At 38.0% G+C, this 14,691-nt stretch overlaps 1 protein-coding gene across 1 annotated transcript in view; it reads left to right on the plus strand.

Annotated features, from left to right (window-relative positions):
* LOC306840405 (ALK tyrosine kinase receptor-like) overlaps positions 1-14,691 on the plus strand; it is a 345,354-nt gene that overhangs the window by 200,604 nt on the left and 130,059 nt on the right.

Consider the following 14,691-nt stretch of genomic DNA (forward strand, 5'->3'; position numbering starts at 1 on the left):
CCCTGTAAATATTAGTTCCCGCTGAAAGAGATATGCCTGTGAAATGCGTTTCCAGCATGTAGATTGCTTGTGTTGAGATGAGTTGCCGACAAGGTTGCTTGCTCTGAGATGCGATTCTTGATTTAGAATTTGCTAAACCAGTTTGCTTGTGTTGCAAGCAGAAACAGCTTGCGTTAATTATTTCAGAATAATTTGATTTATGTAACTGAGTTACTTTTTTTTTTTTTTTTTTTTTGCAATTGTGAAATTCGGTAACCTCCGACCACCAGGTATTTGCATTGGCTTGCCATGAGTTGTCGAGATCTTTGAGTTTTAATGGTATCAGTTATTTCAGGACATACAGAGTTAACTGCAGAAACCTGAATGGCTCAATTGTGGAGACAAGCCTTACATTGCTGCAGCAGTTGCTTCACCTATTGAAATTAATGACCTGAATAATGCTTTTTACTACTTGATGATGAGTGAACCGAGATTTTTACATGGGATTAATATTTTCTATGCTTTGATATGAAATTAAATGAACTATAGTGATTGAAGTTCATTTCCGGTTTTATTTTGAAAGGACGATACTCTATTTCCGGTAGTTCGTGAATGCCATTTACACGTAATTTTGTAAACAAGAAATAGCCATGCTGGATGACTTTAGCATTTATTTATTTTTATTTATTTATTTTCAAAGAGCAGTGCGTGATTATTCTGATTTGAGATAACAGAACAACATCATGTGATCGACGTTACGATCTGAATTACCGGGAATTAGCCGGTGGATGAGTAATATTTTCCGGATTTGAAAACACGAGAGCTGCGTCCCACCTGAAGAATACCTGCAGGTTGAGGACGACTTCCTACCAGTGAGAGGCTGCTGCGTTCTTGTTTGCCGGCTAGCTGCTTGAGTGGGTTGATTGCATGGAAATAGCCACGGAGTATGAGGTTGATCTGTGATGAACTGCAGCCACAGAAAGGTACGTTACCTACTGATCTTGCATCAAATGGGATGAAATTACCCGTAACGAGCGCACGAAGCCAGCTTGAAAGAACTAGGGAAGAAAAAGGATCATATTTAAAAGGAGAGCTGAACGATGATAGGCCGAAAACGAAGGAGGAACGCTGCGCTATTGGTTAGATGAGGTCCGGTGACAGACAGCTGATTAACCTGCGGACAGCCCAAACTGACAGCTCGAGAATGACAGCGGAAATGAGATAGCGTGAAAAAGGGTGACTGAGAAACCTGATTGTGGATCACTTAAAGTCTTCCTTACTGAACTTTCGCTAAGCTTCATTTTTGCAGGGTCGGGCTCCTCAGTGCAGTTTATTACAGTATTAAGCGACTTCTGGTTAAACTTTGTAAATAGAGAGGGTAAGTTATTGATGATAATTAAGCAATGTCCTGTTAGGCTTTAAAAGTGAGCCTTGCTGAGAAGCATGACTTTCTTTGTTCTGCTGTTGTTGGCCACTAATTAACAACATTGATCATGTCTCAACAAAACACTGACATTTTAATGACTTCAGTCTTTCACACTGAAAACACAGCTGCAAATTAATGTTGACCTCTACTTCTACTTTCACCTTTACTTATTCTCTATATAACAAACTACACAACTGTAGCAGATTAAAGAAAACCACAATATTGTAAGAATCTTTGTGTCATGATGATGATATTTATACCTCCTATCTTTGTCCTGAATCAAAAATCTTTTGACCCATAACTTATTGTTACCAAATGTTAGCACTTCATGGTTTGTAATAATTTAAGGTAATAGCATATTTCTATTTTGAAGAAAAACAAATATTTTCGTTAATGATCCTGATCCTATGATTCCTAGTTTTGGTTGTTAATATTTCATTGTATTGGTTTTCTCCGTCCAAGCACACCCATTAAACTTGACACACAACATCCTCATTGGAACACGGTCCATCCAACGTGCTAAAAACAGCAACTGCAAGCTAACCAATACTCTACCTGCCTTCCCTGTCTTTTTTTGGCTGTGACCCTTTCGTAGCACCTCTAGGCCTCTTGTTGGGAGTCACTACGGGATTTCTCCCTGCAAGACGGCACAGCAGGAGGTGTTGGCAGGGGAAAGAAGTGTTGACTTTCCCCAGTGCATTGTGATCCATCAACTTCTTTTTATATTGTCTGAGAGGCTGTTGGCTGCCTGGCTGGCCTCCAGATCATAGCCGGTCCCTTGTCTCCTATACCAAGCCATAACATAGTTATAAACCAACACAGGGGGACAAAACTGCCTGAAGATGAAACTATGGCACTCTGATGCAATTGTGCAAATACACAGACACATGAATTTATATCTATGTAAATTAATTAAACACCCTCGTCAAATGCAGACTGCAAGCTTTTTCACAGGAGAACATGCACAGCCGAGATCCTACTCTCGTTCCCTTAGAAATAGAAAAATGAAAGAAGGGATAAAAAGACAGGCGGAAAAAAATGGAAAAAGTCTTTAATGAAGTTATTACAGTGATCTCTCTCCCTAGAGTTCCATAATCAGATAATATCTTAGCCTTAAGGAGTTCTCTCAGGGAGATACCATCGGCAGTCGCTTGGGGAGTAATCAACAAGCTATCTCGTTTACCTTCCCACAATATCCAAGACTGCTAGTTTAGGTGCATATCTGTTGCTAAGAGGGATCTTTTTTTCCTGAACACTTGGGTGCTCTTTCCACTCAGAGGATCTGCTAATTTATGTATTCATTCCTTTTTGTCTCCACTACAAAGGCAGAACGTGTCCCAGTTCTTTATAGATTTCCCTCAGCCGTTGAATCTTGAGCCTACTTGCCAGGCAAGACTGTGCAACTTGTGCAAACTGATCTCGCTTCTACTCTCATCATGCCTCTGAATGTCTTTTTTCTTTTGTCAGTGTCCAGTCAGTATGTTTGTTAGTCCATCACCTTTAATTAAGTTGTTTTGTTTGGGTTTTTTTTGGTGGGGGGGAGGGTTGTTAGACTGCTTGAACACACTTCAGACTTTGTTCTAAGTCAATTTGAGCAAGTAAAGGTTACTCAAGCACTTCGATGACCGTCCTGCAGGAGTGAACTATTTACTGTTTCTATCAGAGCGCACAGTTTTGAAGTGCTGTGTGTGGCCTTTGTCTTAAAATAGACAAGAGTGCCTGGCAGACCCTCAGAGTACAAAAGATTCTGTTAGACTTCAGACTGAAAAGGTTTCTGTCACAGTTGGAATACCAGCCTTTTAATATCAAGGCAATGCAGTAATGTAAGACAGAAATCTCTCTGAGAGATCTGCCCTTCAGTTATTGAAACTCCAAGTTCATAAAGGAATGTGTTGGGTTGTTGAACTTTTAATTATTCATTCATTGAGTTGACAAGGTCCCATTACCCCCCCCCTCCCCCAACAAAAAAAAAAGAAGAAGAAAGAAATGAAAACAAATTGGAATCCAAATCACTTGGATTAGTTACTTCATTAGGACAATCACTTTTTTGTAAGAATAGATTACTGGTACTCGTGAAAAGGAATTTTTTAACTGACATTGATCTCTTTTCTGCTGCTAGCAAAAATCCACCTCTGACACTGAGCTCTGTGTTTATGGTAATAAATGTTTGACTGATTAATTTTTTGGAATAAAACACTACTGCAGCATAGGATCAGATAGGATCTGTGTGCCCTTGATTTCGAACATGAATTCAATAGAGGTGTTTGTGTGTGCAGTCCAACAAGTTTTGTGGTTTAAGAAAAACGGTCAGCTAAGTTTTCTACTTTAGGCGTCTTGTTTCATTTAAAGTCTCAGTCATCTTTTAAAGGAAATAACAACTCCTAATAAAGTATATGATTTTTTTTTAAAATAAATAATTTATGAACACATATTGATTTTTAATTACAAGTTACGTTTTTGTTCTGCTTCAGAACATAATTGGGTTCAGAACAAGTATTTCAATTACTTTGGGATGGACAATAAATCTTTCATGGATCACACAAGACTGGTAATATAGCTCAAGATTAATTCTTTGTTCATGAAACGAGAAGTAACACAGTGGTTTTGTTAGAGATGGTTTTGAGATAAACAGTATTTATGGCATAGCCGGGTAAAAGGTCTAGTATGTGAAAGAGACCACCATGACTGCTCAGTGTGACGGTGCATAAATGAATGTGTGAAAGGTTTGATCTGCAGGACCGGGCTCTGCTTCAAGACCAACAGAAGACCCTGCACTGTGCTCTTTTTACACAGTGTTTTAGCTGTTTCTTTTTAAGTGCTAGCAAGGAGCTTCAGTGGCTGCCCACCTGCTAAGATGTCTAATTGTGTTATTTAAATACTTAACTCAGCGGCTGCCAGGAATCATACCGTGATGTCTGCTGTGGTGGGCGATTAATTTGCCTTTTGGCAGAACTTGTTACTTTATCATTTTACAAGCTGTGCTGCTGCAATTATATTGTAATACACATTAAGTTTTGCCAGAATATATTGTGAATTTTGGTGTTTTAAAAAGTAAAAATATGTATTCCAAGGTAACTGCATGCTTACTGCCTTACAGCGGTGAGCAGTATATTGCTGTCAGCACCAGTATCACATTCTACCATGACACGATTTTCACGTTATCATTATTACCAGTTTAAATACACACATTAAAGTTGCAGTGCACACACAAGTCACAGACAAAGAGTAGTGCTAAAAAGTGATTTGTGACAGATTGAGCCCCAGGTCTTCTGCATGTTTTGCTCTGGCACTCAGAACAGAGCCAGTGGTCTCACACACACTCGTCCTTGGGTTGGTGTTGTAAGTATGGCAATGCAATCAGGTCAACTTGTATTCTCCCCTCTCCAAGTTTCAGTGAATATCAGCAACTTAAGGTGGTTGGGTTTATAGCTTAGATTCAGTCATTCGGTCATTCAGTTTGACCTTGATTATTATTATTTTTTTTTTTGTTGCGCTTTAAAGCAGCGGATCTCTTTCTCTTTGTCCTGTCCTTTGACACGGGCTCTGTGTTGAATGGTTAGCATCTCCATGAAAATGGGTTTACCCTCTGAATGTGTGTTGTACTGATGATTTGCTTGTCCTAAGAGCAAGTTGATTTAAAAAATGCTCTGTATATGACTCTTAGTCAAAGGAGCTGCTGTAAACACTGTAACTCAGGCTCTGCTAGAGCCAAGTTCATTGAATGATAAATATTTATTTTTTTTCCCAAAAAGAGTCACTTGGTATAATCTCGGAGAAGTGCTTTTAATTTGAAAGAGCCACAAATGTGGTGTATACAGACGCAGCAATTTAGCACAATCATGCAGAAGAGAAACACAACAGTTGAAGCCCATAACTACAAGTCTGCTATCCATAAGACAGACTTAAAGCATGCACAAAAAGCTTACAATGGGAAACAATGGGAAAAGAAAAAAGTGAGCTTAAACACGTTTAGGTTAAACTTCTTTATATTGGATGTTTTCTTCACAAGAATCAACTGGCAGGATAGGAAAATGCTCATCCATGTTTACTTCTTCTTTGCACCTGTTGCAAATGAAGCCGCTGAGTGGTGGATAAAGCATTACAAGGGCCATGGCATCACTCAGTCATTAGGGAGAGACCTTTTGGCAGCGTATGTATCAGCTCTATCAATAAACAAGCCCACTTAATCAGTCAGTTGCCGGGCCCAGACACTTTGTCCCTCAGGCAGAAGTCACCACTAACCCTCTTTAAATCACTGCTCAGACTCTCTGTTGACATGCTTGTTTACTTTGCTTGGCACTGGTGACATTACACAGTGTTAACAGTCCACTCTCTCAGCTCTACACTCTTTGTTATCTCAAGATGAAGAGAAACTTATCCTGTGATAGTGTCATAATCCCACCTGGTGCCGGTTGATACACAGAAAACATCACCGATGTGACTGCGTATATAAGCATTCTTATCAGCCTTTTTTACCCAAAGTGCAAAACACTTTGGCAGCAAAGTAAATGGACTGTGCTGCACCATAAAGCACCTCTCTTTCTCTGACCACTCACAACAACCACCTTAACAATGACAGCAATAATCTGACTATTGACCTTATTCTGGCTAGTGTTTACATGAGTCGCTCAGAGAATATCCCATTCACATTCCTAAAAAAAGGAACTCTAAGTACAACAAACCACAATTTAAAAAGCTGAATAATTTTGATACTTTAAAACTGTGTGGGACTACATAGACCTTACAAACATAAATTGAAATGTCATGAAACTTTCTGTCAATAACAAGTTTTCAGTAATCGACAAAATCAGGCTGTTTTTAAAACACAGTTCATTTAGCGGAGGTGTTCTGTATCTGTGAAGTATGTCTTGTGAGTCAGGTAAAGAACCAACAGGGAGTGTGTATTTAAGGGCTATTTCCTTAGTTTTTGGATCATACACAGTTTGTTTACAGCTACAGATGACAGGCTGCAGGTTAACATTGGGTTAAACTCCCTATTGTCTCACACAACCTCCTGCTGACACCTGCAAATAAACGTAGAAAATGCAGACACGGTAAAATGCTCAGAATAATCGTTTTTTGGCCCACTATTTATTATAGCTTAATCTTCTGACAGATTTTTTATTTTTTTTTTAATTGTAAAGAGAAGTTACATTTGAAGAATAAATCATAGTTTAACATCTGTTTGATGATTTCAAGGGGAGTGAATAATGAACTGTGTACTGGCTTAAAGCTGCTCAAGGCATCATCAGCAGAAAGATTCATACGGCTGCTCTGAAACACATTTTGGTGTTTGTGGGAAGGAGAACATTTTATCTTTTGAAGTAATGTTTAACTGCATCAGATGTTCTTGTCTTTGATAGTGAGGAATTGAATAATTAATATTTGTAAGACAGTGAAGTGTTATTTTTAAACACTGAAGCCTCCGATGCATTACCCTGCAAGTACAATGCAAAAAACGGAAGTTAATAGTTTGAGTGAGGCTCATCGTGATATCTAATCTAATTTAAATTTGGTCCTCCAATTCAGTTTGTTCATAGATTTTTTTTCCCATTACACAACAGTGACAGATGTTTTGAATTTTCTTTTTTTTTCAACTATATGTTTAATCTTTATGACTTTAATAGCTTAATTGTTTAAGACAAGCCTAACTGATACCTTCAAATACAACCGAGGCTAAACACCTGATGGGCACACCTCACACATTACTTCCAATTTGTAAAGTGAATGATCCATGAATCATGTGTGGCCCCGAACCAGGCTGACAAGAGCATCCATTCTATTATAAAGTTTTATTGACCATATTTGTTGTTTAGTTTGCATCATGGAAAGCGGGGCTCGAGAACATTTTAAGCAGCTTACATTTCTTTTCCTGTATTCTGGTCAATTTTTATTTACCAATTTTTTTTGTTTTTCTGCAGAACTTTCTGATTCTAATCTTGTGTTTTTATGTCTTATATACAAAGATGAATAAATTCATCAAATACTTTTGTAAACATATTGACTGCACAGTTGTTACAGCCCTGCAAAGCTTGTTGCCTTTATATAAAGCTGATTTATAATTTAGTATGACATTGACTTGTTTGTATGAGTGGCAAACCATATAAAAATGTAAACATGATCCAGACTGTGATTCATTGTCTGTGCCACATGATATACAGTGATCTTACTAGGCCTTTATCATTTTCCTGGGTTTCTTGGGTGGGTTTCAACTGTTGAAATGAATGAATTAAAGAGTAGATTTTTATTTTTCCAAACTGAGCTTTGGGGGGATCTGTTTTTTTTAATGTTCACTTCGTCCTGTATCTCAACATGTGAGTTTAATGTGGGGAGATTATGAAGCAGCAAACACTAAAGACAGCACAATCACATCGCAAACAACTGCACAAAGCGAATAAAAGAACGGCATTTGAAGTAGAATGATAAAAACTGAAACGGAAAAACTTGACTTTGTAGCCTTTCTGTATAAGTAGTAAAGTCAAAGTAAAAGCCATCTAGCGTTCATACATTCATTGGTAACCATTTTTGCTGTCTTGTTTGTTTGTTGTTGTTTTTTTTTTAAATGAACAAGGTACAGACCTCGGTGCCTCATGGCAGGTTGCAGCCATGGTTTATAATCACATTGATGTTGCTGTGAGCATAAGAACAATAGAAACACTTAATTACTGAAGTTGTTTAAGAAAATGACCTTTTGAGATGCACTTCTCAGAAAGGTTTCCTCTTTTCTGTTTGTAATCTCTTTTTTTCATTAGCGTCATTATATTTAGACTTATCAAGCAGATGTTGCCATCTGCCAAGGTGAGCACTAAGCGAGCTCTTGCTTTAGTGGTGTTTATACTGCAGCCCTCAGCTTATCTATATTTTTGTATCTACTGTATATTTTTTAAGATTTGTTATTCCATTTAGTTGTGCACTGTGTTCCTTTTGTTGGCAGTCCTGGCTTTTTGCTGCTGTACCACTGAATGTCCCCCTTGTTGGATGAATAAAGGACTATTTTATCTTACATGCATAGAAAGAGAAAGACGAGAGGAAAATAGGAAAATGTGGGCACCGTCATTGATAGGCCGGAGGGATGCCAGCATTGCAAGGAGAGCTGAGATAAATTGTGTTCCTCTCAGTGTGACGTATAGGATCACCGTTTTTGAGCCACGACCACAGATAAGATCAAATATTTATTATCTTACAGATTTTTTTCTTTCTTTGATAGAAATAGAATAGTATCAGCATTGGCAACTCATAGACACACTCGGACATTAAAGACTGAACTTGAATAAAAAAAGTAAACCCTCTTTGGTTTTTTGAAGTGTCTATTTCTTAATTTCTTAAAAAAGTGACAGAGCCCTACCGTTCCACCAAACCTTTGTTGTGCATTTTGAAGACAAAACAAGACTCCCTGTCGTTCATTTTAGTGGTTTCTTAAACTTTTTCTGAGTCTTCAAATGAACTAAGGCTTCAGTGTCTGCTGCTACACTACTGTGCAAACACTAAAAGTCATAAAACTGTCCCATTTATTTACACATCCATTTGTTTTATGAAAGCTAATGACAGAAACTGTAGTGACAATGACAACAACAACAACCAAATTTCCCCCTGCGATTTATAAAGTATTTCTGATTCTGATGTCAAGTCTACAGATTTGTATTTTGTTTTTTACAGTTATTTTTGCTTGTTGGATGAGTAACATTTCTGAGCTGTGATTTTAGCAAGCTATCAATACATTTTGTATTTTTAAGGTTAACAATTTTTTTTTCCCATCGATGGGTTTCATAGATCTGGTTTAGTACTGGCACCGTCATTGTTGGATTGGAGTCATGTGTAGCCGAAACATTTTCTTCTTTTTTTTTTCCCAACAGGGCACCTGTCTGAATGTCTTGTTTCTCGTCACTCTCCTATTCTTCCTTTGCGATGTGGCTGTTAGCATCAAAACAATTTGAGTCAAAGCTCAGCATGGCCTCAACAACATCTTTTCTTCCAGCTGTTCAGTCACTGACAACAAAAAGCCGAGGTAAATTAATCGAACTGGTGGTTCTGATGTAGTTGAGTGCCTTTGAATTAAAAACCAGCAAAAAAAAAAAAAAAAAAAACTGTTTAATGAACATTATTGGTAGATTTATCAGAATTGCTTTGACCAACTACTGAAAAACAAACACTGCCTGCATGTATCAGCTGTACATGGGCTGCCTGGCAAATAGTCTATTTCCATAATATTCCCCACAAAGACATTATATTTTTCCTTGAAGGTGCACTCTGGAGTTTTGTTAGAGAAATGCGAATGTTGGAGACATTTACAGATTCTGTAGTCTATGTTCATACAGAAACTGTCCTCAGAGGAAAATGTGGTCCCTGTAAGACTATGTGAAGATTAAATGATATGTGAGAAGTTGTGGTGGGGGGCCTGAAACAGGGAAACTCTCCTGGTAGATTTTGTAGCTTCAGTGCTCCAGGGACCCATTTGTTCTTAGAGTAAAGTTTCTGTATTCAGTTCAGAAAATACATCATAAAATTGTTTTACTTTAACTTTCAAATGTCATTACCAAATCCACATAGTGCACCTTTAATATTGCATATACATCTTTAGCCCCAACCTCACTCTTCTTAAGACAGCAGGAGTGTGAGGCACATGTAACAGGACTTGATACTTAGAAATGAAAGGGAGAATGTTGGCGTTGAATTTGCTCGACCGTCCTGTGGTGCATGTGCTTCAGTAGACACTTACTAGTTCTGTGGGAGACTCCATTTTGTCACCGGAGAGAGAGAGAAGTTTGAACTTTACTTACATGTTTAATGTTAAAAGGTTTTACCATCATGTTCAGAGTTGTACGTCTTTGTTTATATATGATTTACTCTGAAGTTAAGGTTGGTTTATAGTACTGAGGGAAAGCATGGAGACAGCATTCACCATCAGTTTCTCACAGACACGCTAAACATGTAATAGAAGAAAAGCCACATTGCATAAGAACAATAAAAATCCCTTCATAATTTTCTGTGAGACAACAGTTCATTTTGAAATGATGCAAACAAATGAAAGAAACCTTGGAAAACAGCTGCGATCAATACAGGGTATTGAAAGGGAAACAATACATTGATTTCTCTAGTCACGAAGCACTTCGCAATAATGTGTCTGAAGGCTAACTAACAAAATTAGAAATGTGCAGAGCAAGAGTGAGTATAAGGAGAGCTCAAATAACTTTATCAACAGCTGGTACTTGTCACTAAAACCTTCTTATGTATTAATTGAAGTTAGTGTTATTTGTTTTCTTTAAATGAATTCTATAAAATAATTTCATGTCTTGCCTTGTAGCTGTCATCTGTACTGCTACTTAAATCTGGTTCAGTAGAATTTGAATTAAAGGGTCATTAAAGCTTTGAACCTGACAAGATACAACTACAGTTCAATAGTGACTTCACTTTAGAGTTGTGCAATGGTGAGGAATTGTTGACCCTATTGGTATATGCTATTTTTCAGGTGCGTCTACTGTTACAACTTGAAAGTACTCGATCTCTTGGCTTTACTAAAGGCTCTAACTGGTAATTCAAAATATTTCAGGGTTGATTGATTAATCCTCCATATGTTCTGTACCTCCAAAGTGGTTTCTTGTCCCTCTCCAATATGATATGTAAGGTTTGTCTAATGGCCCATATTTTTTAGATGTCATTGTCCTTGTAAAACATTTTCACTGCTGGCCTGATTTTGTAAATCATATCAATGTGAGCAATATGCAACCACTTAAAGCAAAGAACTGTGCATATTAACATGCAAAGAGAACCAAAGGCTGGTGACGCCAACACTGCTTACCTCAGCCAAACTGATTACGTAGTCCACCTGCGCATGACTTTTTGTGTGTGCTTAATTCTCAGTGGGTTTTTTTTTTTTTTTTTTTGTGAGTAGTCTTTCAGTCTGAATTAAAAAAATATTTGACTAGTCACCTTGGAACATCCTTAACTTCCACCTGACATCCAGTTAAATAACATTTTGGTCCTGAGGTCCAAACCTCTCTGATAGATGAAAGAATGGTTTGTTTGCTGTAGTATTAACCGAGCTGAAATGTGCCAACACTTTATGCAAATGGTAACAAAGACTGAGACATCCTACTGCTTTAGTGAAAGTATCAAAACGTTAGGAAGAATTTGACATTTTGTTTCAACAACTTCTACAGTTATTTGACAATTGAGCCAAAGAAGCAGAGAAAAACTGTAAGATCCAAATGACTATGACAGAAAATCCTTTTGGAAACCATCAATACTCATCAAAAAACGGCTGTTTATCTGTATGCCGAACATACTTTAACACCAGCTCCTTTCAGTGGAAGCTGTCACTGTGTTGTGCCAATAAATGGGTTGCAAATTAAAATATGAGGCAGTTTAACTGCTGGGACGCCAAAAAGCTTGTGCTGGCCCTGGGTAAATGCATTACGCTATAAGAGGATGTGGCAGAGAATGCAATTTGGACGGTTTGTTTTCCTCCTTCTCTCAGGCCTTTAGCCGCTGTTTTATTATCTGAGGGAATTCTGCACACGCTATTGGCCTGATTTGGTATGCTATGTCAACAAGAGCCTGAGTTGATCGAATCTGTAACTGCACAGAGAGACAGAAAAGTGTTTACCAGTTTGATTCAATCATACAGAAAACACTTTGGATTGAAATGTTTCAGCTTTTTTTTTTTTTTTTTGCTTGTACTCTTCCTTTCAGTGGCAGTAATCAAGTGTCATTTTATAAACATGGTTGATTATATGTCAAAGATAAGTGAAAAAATGGCCTCCAACAAAGTCTATCTAGAAGCCAAACTGGCATTCGAGGGCCAGTTAAGTAACACTGAAAACTCAACATTGAGGACTTGTGATGGTTCCTTTCAGCAGCGGAGTCAATTAATCATTTTATGAAACATTCCTTTCATTAAGAAAAGCTGTTAAGTTCTGTTATAACATACTATAGTCCTCAATCCTCACATATTACAGATACCTATGAAACAGATCGATCTCTTGTATTCATCTGTTTTTTAATCGCAAAGTGCCTTTTGAGCTGATGATCTTTAACTATACTGCTTAAATCTCCATTAGCAAAGATCATGCTGCACAGAAGAGATGGTGATAGTTAGCTGAACCAGGCCTTGTGATGCAGTAAATGAGGACATCAGGCTCTGTTAGGCATCTTCATTCACAGGTGAAGCCGAGGATTCTACTCACAGACTTACAATCCTGCTTGTGCAGTTTGCTGTTATAATTTGTACCCCACAGATAATTGCTTCCAAGCAGGTACTTCTTCATCGTATTTGAGCTAGGAAACAAGAGTTAATAGGTTTCTGCCTTTAGGCCTGAAGCTCTTCCAGGCAGAGTCTTAATACCTTTTACAGAAAATCACTGCTGGGTGTGTGGAAAATGCCTGCAGTCCACATTGCCTGCAAACATGTTGCAAGCGATTAGACTGTCCCTGCCAAATGGTCAGGACTCACTGTGTAAGGAGCATGCAAATGAGGCTTAACTGGAACACAACTGAATAGAAGGCCTTCAAGTTCTTTATTTATTTTTTTCATCAGCCTGAGGAAAATGCACGGAGGAATAAAAGGAGGCGGAAAATGTAGAAACATAAGTGCAGATAAACATAGAGCTTGAGATCCTCTCGCCAATGTCGATGACACGCCTTCTCTTGACTTTTAGTTTAGATTGTCAAATCGAGCCGTCCTAGGTTTTTATCCTTACTGCAATTTAAACATTAAATAGAAGTAAAACAGAAAATATATGCAAAGAATATGTCACATACAACTTAACCTTTCTGCGTCCAAACAAGCTGCTGCATTTAAACATGGAGGGATGGATAAGAAAGTTGTGAATCCTTCTGTCTGAACAGTGTATGGGTGAGGAGATTCATAGATAGATGCTTGGATAAGGAATTTAGACTTCTTTTTTTCTGTCATACAAACATTGTATGATTGTATGTGATAGAAAATAACAGATATTTAAACTGCATACACTTGTGATAGGCAAAGCCTCTTGGCATGTCAGGGCTGAGAAAAACAGGGAGATATACAGTATGCCCCCATCCACATAGAGAAGTACACTTTATACAGTATGATCCTTGTAAAGCTTGTAATACCATTATCCATAGGGCAAAATGCAAGCTAGAAATAAAAACAGTTTTAGATAGGACAGAGAAATAAAACGTAAAATAAAACACATTTTGTTACTACAGCTTTAAGCTAGTGCAAGTGCCTGCACACTTAAATACAAAACAAACGGAGTAATAAGAGAGAGCTAACCTTGAGAGAAGGATAAATCAATTCACGTATTCCCCCAAATTTTCCTCACGATTTCCGCTTCCCCCTCATCGATGCTACTTCTCCTTAAGGGCGTTAAAAATTGATTTTCAGTTTGGGATTCCTCATCACACTACCTTTACGTTTCTGAGGAACTTCCTGCTTGAATGAGAGACTAGGTTTGAAGTTTCTTCTTTGTTTGAGGGATGTCATTGAGAGCTGAGAGGGTGATATGAACCTCTGGAATGTCAGGGAGTGTGTACAATAATTAATTCACTTCAGAGGACAATCAACACATTAGTTAAAGTTAGTGCAATGATTTATGAATACTAGAATTATCTAAACACTAATCTATTCTAAAAGGTTCTATTTTCTTTTCTTTGTGTTTCTGTGCTGAGAGCAGGTTGTGGGGTTTGTTTTAGGCTGCCCTGGCTTTTCAATGTCCCTTACATGGCAACAGATCACAGATACAGCATCTGATTGGTTTACTGAACAAAACAAGATGAGCATCCATATAGCTGAGTGAGTTAGCAATGCAAATTACAATATTTCCTGGATGGTAGAATTTTATCACTGAAAAGTTGCAATCTCACGAAGCAAGTGGATTTTAAAGACAACAATTGTATGTCTTATAGAACAGTGACCTCAGAGCCGCCTGAGCATCTACAAAGTGCAAAAAACTGGAGTATTTGTTTAAAAATGGTGAAGCCAGAGTGTTGAAATCTTCCTCGGGGAATCCTTTACTAATCAGAGATGTTCCTTATCCTCTTCAGCCCCTCCTTGTCTGCAGCATCAGCTGTTTCAGCGCTCACTGCCTGTGCTACCTCTTCAAACTGAAGTGCTCGTCGTCTACAGGAAACTCTGGAGGAGAGCAGTCCTCTGCTTAAAACCACATTCCTGAGGCAAAAGTGTAATTGCCGGTCAAGGCCTAATAACTTATCTGAACTAGCTAATCAGTTTGTGTGTTGTCTCCCTCCTCCAAGCCCTGTCCGTGTCGATACAGTGAACTTTTAAAGGGTATACTTTAGACGAACTC

This window comes from Symphodus melops, assembly GCF_947650265.1.
Source record: "Symphodus melops genome assembly, chromosome: 19".
NCBI classification, from domain to species: Eukaryota; Metazoa; Chordata; class Actinopteri; order Labriformes; family Labridae; genus Symphodus; species Symphodus melops.